General features: G+C 41.2%; 1 pseudogene; it reads right to left on the minus strand.

The window, feature by feature from the left end:
- Positions 1 to 153: 153 nt before the first annotated feature.
- LOC139640394 (signal transducer and activator of transcription 1-alpha/beta-like) lies at positions 154 to 4926 on the minus strand (annotated as a pseudogene).
- Between the last annotated feature and the right edge of the window lie 2964 nt (positions 4927 to 7890).

The following is a 7890-nucleotide window of genomic DNA, read 5'->3' on the forward strand; positions in this document are numbered from 1 at the left end:
TCTTGGATATGTTTTAGAGATAATGAATGATGAACTAAAGATAATGGGGTTTTTTCAAAATAGATATCTAGTTTTTTGGAATAAACTCTTCATATGTATAAGTATGTTCGTTATACATTTTGTAAACAGCTGCCCGGGCCTTGCAGGACTTACTCTCTGTGTAGTACTTCCGGAAGGCCTCGTCCTTGGGATGTCGGGGTACAGGAAGCGGAGGGGTTCTCTGGGATGTTCTCGGCGGCCATCACCTTGTAGGTGTGGATGATGTCCGGCAGCGAGACGGCGGTCAGGTCACTCTTTGTGAACGGCTCCACCAAGTGGAAGACTGGCTTATCTAGGAGGAGAGAGATGCATGATCAGACTCTGAAGAGGAAAAGCTTTCTCGTCAGTATAATGGTGAGTTTGTCCTGTCCAGACTGCAAACACAGGGGACCCCCAGAAGGTTCCCTGAGGAACTCCTTCAAAAAGTGTTCAGCAACCCCTTTTGAATCCCTACTTGACCAGTTATGATTTTTCCATTGAGATAACATGGAGAAAACAAAATATTAACATTATAAAAATGCTTCCATCAAGTTGAACATGCTTCATTTTAAGCCGTGCCACACATAATGTCAATGCGAAAACAGACCCTTGCTTCAACAGCAGGCAGAGCCATCGCTAACTTCCTTTTATTTTCAACGTTATCCTCCTTGTTACTTCAGGTTAGCTTGCTAACTCTGATTAGATAGTTCTCTGTTACTTGTGACGCTCAAAGCTGAACTTTGTGTTTGAGCAGGAGAAAAAAGCTCCTATCTGATCACGGCTTTACACTTTTTTAATCCACACAAAATGTGGTCGAGGAAATGCAATTTCACACACTCTTATTCCTCTTCCCATTGCTCACCATGCACATCGTGCTCTATCCAGGTGAAGGTGATGGCTCCCTCTCTGCTGCTCTCGCTGAACCTCAGCAGGAAAGTCCCAGGACACTTGTCACTCAGAAGCGCCTTCGCCCTCTCCTTACTGATGAAACCCATGATGGAGCTGCAGAGACAGAGAGACAGAGACTCAGATTCTGATTCTGTGGTTAAAATCCAGTTTGAACACCCCATGTCCAAGTTCACCGTTCACCCTGCTGCGCTGTTCTCCATATCCATGTGGCCTTTAGACCAAATTTACAAAATAAGAGCGATACATGGATCAAACATGCATCCTAATATACAGGGTCACAATGCTGCACCACCCAAGACGGTTTGTTTGTTGTATCATTTATCATATCATCTTATTTTAAATTTGGTCTTGGTGCACTGGAGGACACATGAAAGTGAACTGCTGCTGCAGTAGGGTGATGTTCTGACATTCAGTGTTGATTTTAACAACAAAATCAAAGTTTTGAGTGTCTATTTTTCACATTAGTCTGTTTTAAATATAATCACAGAGGAAGTCATTGCATCAGAAACCGTTTTCGACCAAATGATTTTTGCTGCACGACAAGATTTTGAATGGTTCGGGTTCAAGATGCAAGTAAATACAAAAAAATAGCAGCAGCATCTTGAGGTCGTTCATGTTAGCGGCAACCAGACTGAGGGACTAACCCGTCGTTCCAGAGGGGAAGGAGGTGTGTTTTAATCAGGTCCAGGATGCCTTCGATCCACAACCAGAATGGGAAGCTCTTCTCGTTGATGTTCTGCTCCCAGACAAAAAATAAGTTAATGTTCACATTTTTACATAATATTTACATCTTAGGTATTTAGTTTGGCATAGACATAATAAAGCATAAGAGATAAGAGGAAAAAGTTGTTTTTCATAAAATGAATTGCTAACCCTAAACCTGCAAAGAAGAAGAAGAATAATTGAGTCAAAGAAACCTAGTGCTAAAAACATCTCACCTCCAAAGACGACCCACCTGAACTGGATAACACAATCTAAATGATCAAAACTCAGCAAAGGAAAATGTATACCAAAATGCATACCTGACAAGTCAGGAAAATAAGAATACATTAGGAAAATAAAAATAAATTAAATAACACTAGTGCAAAAAATGGCATCAAAAGACAGATTACCCCATTCATAAACTCAATGACACAAAAGTTCTTTGTGTCATTGAGTTCTTTTGAGGTGAAATGTATTGTACAAGCCCTTAGAGCAGGCCTATTCAATTGGCGGCCCGCGGGCCAACTCCGGCCTGCCAATCAAGTCAGACGAGCCCGCCGATCAGTTCTGTTTACAAATAAATAAAATTTGAAACCTGAAGAAAAAAAATAACGCGAACAACGGACATTTTTGCCACAATAAATCCTTCAAACCAGCAGAGCGCTCCTGTGTACTGTAAACTAGATCCTGTTCTACATAGTCCGGTAGGTGCAGTGTTGCCAACTTGGCGACTTTGTCGCAAGACTTAGTGACTTTTCAGACTCCCTGGAGACTTTATTTATCAAAAGCCACTAGCGACAAATCTGGCGACTTTTTCTGACCATGGGAAGCAATGTTAATGTGTTGAATCCCAAAGCATTTGGAAATAAATTGGTTTGGCTGATGCCGGTTTTCTCTACTTGCTGGTCTAATCCAGAGAGTCTGATGATCACAGCGTAGCTGCTCCCTCTGCTGCGAGCAGGGGCTGTAGGATAGGGTGCACTTGTAATTGCTACCGGCGTACGCCGAAACTGGCCCAGGTCAGCGGTGCGCATAACAAGTGCAGCATTAAATATTGATATGCAAATTATCGTATCATCAGTGTCACTATCAACGCTGAAGAAAAGTTGATGCCGAAAATCGTCAATTCAACAGCGACTGGACTGAGAAATATGTGTAAATAAAGACAAAGAAAAAAATAAAGAAAATTAAATTAAGCACTTAAGCTAATAACTTAAAGTATGCCTATTTATTTTCTTTTTTAAATTATGATTAGGCTACTTTTGCAATGTAGCAAAATAAAAGTTTTGAAAACGTGGTGGCGCGTTGTGTCAAGTGTACATAATGAAATGTCCGGCCCCTGGGCCCTTAGCTTTCTGACAATGTGGCCCCCTGAACAATATAATTGAATAGCCCTGCCTTAGAGGTTTCTTTATCTCACTTGCATAATTTGTGTTTTTTTTCTTCTCGCTTTTATCATTAAAGCTACAATCCCAATTGAGGATGAAAACATTAGCAGTAATGATGTCAGACTCTACATCTACTGATCCTCCACCTGCAAGAAAGAAACCGAAAAGAAACTTGTGCTGAGCGTTCTGAGACTGGATCAGTATCAGCTCAGCATTCGTCAAATGGACAGAACTAAATGAAAAAAAAACACTAAAAGCTGGAAAGGGTTTTCCAGTGATGAAGAGCTAACGTTAGCTCTTGGTAGTTAGCGTCAGCATGCTAGCTAGCCAGCAAGATTTGTTTTTGCTAAAAAAAAACTGATAGACAGATATTTTTGTAATTTCTCCTGCAGAGGAAACACCAAACCAAACCAGACTGTGTTGGACTGCGACTGTTGCCCACCTTGCAGAACTTGGTCCAAGGGATTTGGGCCTCTGGGTTCCTCTGGGCTTCGGCGCCTGTAGAGATACACATTTATATTTTATATTTCACTCACTGGCCATCCTTAGTTCACAGAGGAAGATGATGCATATTTGTGATGTGGAGGCATTTGCTATAATCTCCAAGTACAATAAATGTGGACGAATGTATTTTAGTAACTTTGGTAACTCGTGAATTTGGTTGTGGTTCTAGTTCAGGTTGTAGCTCTGGTTGTGATTTGGGTTCTATTTCAGATTCTGATTGTGGTTCTGATTGTGGTTGCAATGGTTCTGGTTGTAATTCTGGTTTTGGTTGTGGTCATTGTTATGGTTCTGGTACTGATTGTGGTTTTGGTTCTAGTGGTGGCTCTGATGGTGGTTGTGGTTGTAGTGCTGGTTCTGGTACTAGCACTCATGCTGGATGTCATGGTTCAGATGAGGTTGTGGTTCTGCTTCGTGTTTTGGTTTTAATTCTGCTTCGTGTTTTGGTTTTAATTCTGGTTGTGGTACTGGTTGTGGTTTTGGTTCTGGTTTTGTCTAGTGTTCTGGGTGTAGTTCTGATTCTGGTTGTGGTTTTGGTTCTGTTTAGTGTTCTGGTTGTAGTTCAGGTGTATTTGGTTCTGTGTTCTGGTTCTGACCCAGCAGTTTGTCGGCCAGCATGTTCAGCTGCTCCTGGTTCAGGCCTCGCTTGGTGACGGAGGAGAACTGCCAGCTGAGGACCTCAGACAGCTGAGACCAGGTCACCACCGGGGGGGACAGGAAGAACTTCAGGTTCTGACAGGAGACACACAGGAAGTAGAAGTTAACAGCAGAGTAGAGGAGAGAAGAGAAGAAGAAAAGACAAAAGAAGAAAATAGAAGAAGCAGCTTCAACCACGCACACAAAAACATACACTGATACAAGGATTTAGGATATATTTAAGGATCTATTTAAATGGTGATTAACTTACTTCTTTGATTTACATTGATTGTTTCATATATTTAATTGCTTTGGTAATATTGTTTTTGACATTCATGCGAGTAAAGCTGGTTAATTGAAAGATTGACTTGACTTGAAAAGAAAAGAAGAGAGAAGAAAAGAGATATGAGAAAAGAAGAGAAGAGAAAAGATGACAGAAGAGAAAAGAGAAGATAAAAGAGAGGAGAACAGAAGAGAAAAGAAGGGACATAAGAAGAGAAATGAGAGAAGATGAGTGAAGAAGAGAAGAGAAGAGGAGAGAAGAGAAGAGGAGAGAAGACATTGGTGTGCAAGTAAACACACTCAATATCTGGACGAGTGTGTGTGTGTGTGTGTGTCCTCACCATGGGGCTCGGTGGTCAGCATGTTGTACCAGAGGATGGAGGCTCCTGGATGATTGCAGCTCAGGTCCAGCTCTCTCAGATGGGAGGGGTTGGAGCTCAGAGCTGAGGCCAGAGAAGCACAGCCTTCCTCTGTGAGCAGACAGCCTGACAGCCTGCACACACACACACACACACACACACACACACACACACACACACACACACACATACACACACAAAACAAGGTACATAGGTAGATGTTTTTTAGTATACAGCTGTGAAAATAGTTGTGACAATCAGTGTTATTTTTTTTTTATTTTTTTTTTAAACGTCTCTTTATTGAATTTTCAAAAGGTTCTGGTATACATAATACAACTACTCATCCTCCCAATCCACCCCACCACCCAGTCCTACCCCCAGTCCCATCCCAGTGGGCTACAACTGTCCACTACTGACTAAAAAAAATAATAATAACAATGGCAATAATAAAGGAAATTACACAAAGATGTATAACTAGAGAGAAAAAAAAAGAAAGAGAATGGAATCATACATACAGCTACACACAGTGATCCACACGTTCTTGCATTACTACATAAAGAGAGCACTATGAGTCATTCCAATTTGATATCCCAGTAATAGTAGTGAAATAAGATATAAATGGGGTCCACGTTTTCCTGAACTCAGCCTTTTTCCCACTTAGGGTAAATTTAATCTTTTCTAGTTTTAAATGGAACATAACGTCCTTCAGCCACCTGGCATGGGAAGGGGGTTTGGATCTTTCCAGTTAAACAGGATAAGTCGGTGAGCTAGCAAGCAAGTAAAGGCAACTACATTATAAATATGTCTTGACCAGGTAGCATTCTCTGGTTTCACACTAAAAATGGCGGTCAGAGGATCTGGTTCAATTAATATGTTATAGGCTTCACTCAGGGAGTTAAAAATTGAATCCCAAAATGCATGCAGACAAAGGAATGACCAAAACATGTGAATTAAAGTGGCCGGCACAGATTTACATTTATCACAGGTGGGGTCCAGATTTGGGTCAATTTTAGCTAATTTGGCTTTTGTAAAGTGGATACGATGCACAATCTTAAATTGTATGAGCCCATGTCTGCTGCAAGGAGATGAAGCATGTATCTGCTCAAGAATTGCATTCCAGGTCTCGTTTAGAAGTGGAGGGCCTAAGTCCTGTTCCCATTGTGTTCTAAGTATATCTACTGACTGGGGGTTCATCTCACCAATGATTCCATAAATCCGGGAGATTATTCCCTTTTTATCTGTGTCGAGAGACAGCAAATTATCAACTGGGGTAGTTGGAGGCTTGTTGGGAAAGGAAGTATATTGTTTCTTAACAAAGTTCCTCAATTGTAAATATCGAAAGAAGTGGGCACGTGGTAGTTCATATTTCGTTGCTAGCTGTTCGAAGGATGCAAATATTCCATCCATATAAAGATCCTTAATAAACTGTATCCCGTTCCCATGCCAGGTGCGAAAGGCCATATCTATCATAGCTGGTGTAAAGAGGTGGTTAGACATAATAGGTGCCATAACAGAAGGGCTTTGCAAACCAAAATGCTTCCTGAATTGCAACCAGATTTTAAGTGTATGGGATGTCACAGGATTGTTGGCTGAGCTGCCTGTAGAGACTTGTAAGGCAGAGGAGACTAGGGAGTGAATAGAAAGGTTATAAGACTTTGCTGCAACCCAGTCTGGCATATTGTCATCAGAGTGATCCTTGACCCAAAAGATAACTTTTTGGATATTACTTGCCCAATAATAATGCAAAAGGTTGGGCATGGCCATTCCTCCCTCCATCTTGTGTCTCTCCAAGAAGCGCCTACTGACGCGCGGCTGTTTATTGTTCCATATAAATTTTGAGAGAACTCTATCAATTAGGGCAAATTGTTTCTTTGGAATAAATATTGGAATGTTTTGGAAGAGATATAGAAATCTAGGAACTGTGTCAATTTTAATCAAATTGATGCGACCTGCCATTAATAAGGGTAGGGTGTGCCATCGTTCTAAATCTTGTTTACATTTATCTATCAAAGGTGTAAAGTTAAGTTTAAGAAGATGGTTAAAGGATCTAGGAACCACTATGCCGAGGTACTTAAAGTGAGAGCTCACTCTCCTGAAAGGGAAAGCAGAATTAGGCATATTTTGAGCAGCAGAGTTGACAGGGTATAATTCGCTTTTCTCCAGATTCAATTTGTAGCCAGAAAATTTCCCGAATTGATCTAATTTAGACAGGATGGACGGTATTGATGACATTGGATTGCTGACGAACAGAAGAAGGTCATCTGCATATAACGCTATCTTATATACAGTATTCCCTCGAGTTATCCCCTCAAACGTATGGCACTGTCGCAGTGAAATAGCAAGCGGTTCGATTGCCAGATCGAAAAGCAACGGGGAGAGGGGGCATCCCTGTCTCGTTCCTCTTTGAAGATTGAAATACTTTGATTGCACATCATTTGTGCGAACGCATGCCAAAGGAGCCGTGTACAGCAGTTTCACCAAGGAAATAAAATTTTGGCCGAAGCCGAATTTCTCCAGAGTCTTAAAGAGGAAGCCCCACTCTACCCGATCGAATGCTTTTTCTGCGTCCAAGGATAGCACAAGTTCAGGGACAGCTTGTTGAAGGTCAGTATATACAATATTAAAAAGCTTGCGAGTATTAAAAAAGGAGTATCTCCCTTGGACGAATCCTGTCTGATCTGGGGATATAATGCGTGGAAGCACTTTTTCTAAGTGACTCACGGAGCAACAGGTCCTTGCCTTTTTTAGGTAGAAGACATATTGAGGCTTGTCTCAAAGTGGGAGGTAACTGACCTTCTGATAATGCCTCCGAGTACATAGCGAGGAGCAAGGGTGCAAGGTCATTCGAAAACGTCTTATAAAATTCCACTACAAATCTGTCAGGGCCGGGGGTCTTGCCTGATTGCATACTTCTTTAGCTTCTTGAACCTCCTCAATCGATAGGGGACTATCAAGGTTGGCTATTTCAGCTTCATCTAATTGAGGTAGATTTAGACCTTCAAAAAAGGAATCAGTCATGCTTAAGTTGTTTTCACATTCTGAGGTATACAGTTTTGTGTAAAATTCAGAGAATGCATCATTAATCTGTTCATGAT

This window comes from Centroberyx affinis, unplaced genomic scaffold (genome assembly GCF_046629955.1).
Source record: "Centroberyx affinis isolate AG114_WGS23_722 - 3 ecotype Tasmania unplaced genomic scaffold, CSIRO-AGI_Caff_v1 ptg009318l_1, whole genome shotgun sequence".
Lineage (NCBI taxonomy): Eukaryota > Metazoa > Chordata > Actinopteri > Beryciformes > Berycidae > Centroberyx > Centroberyx affinis.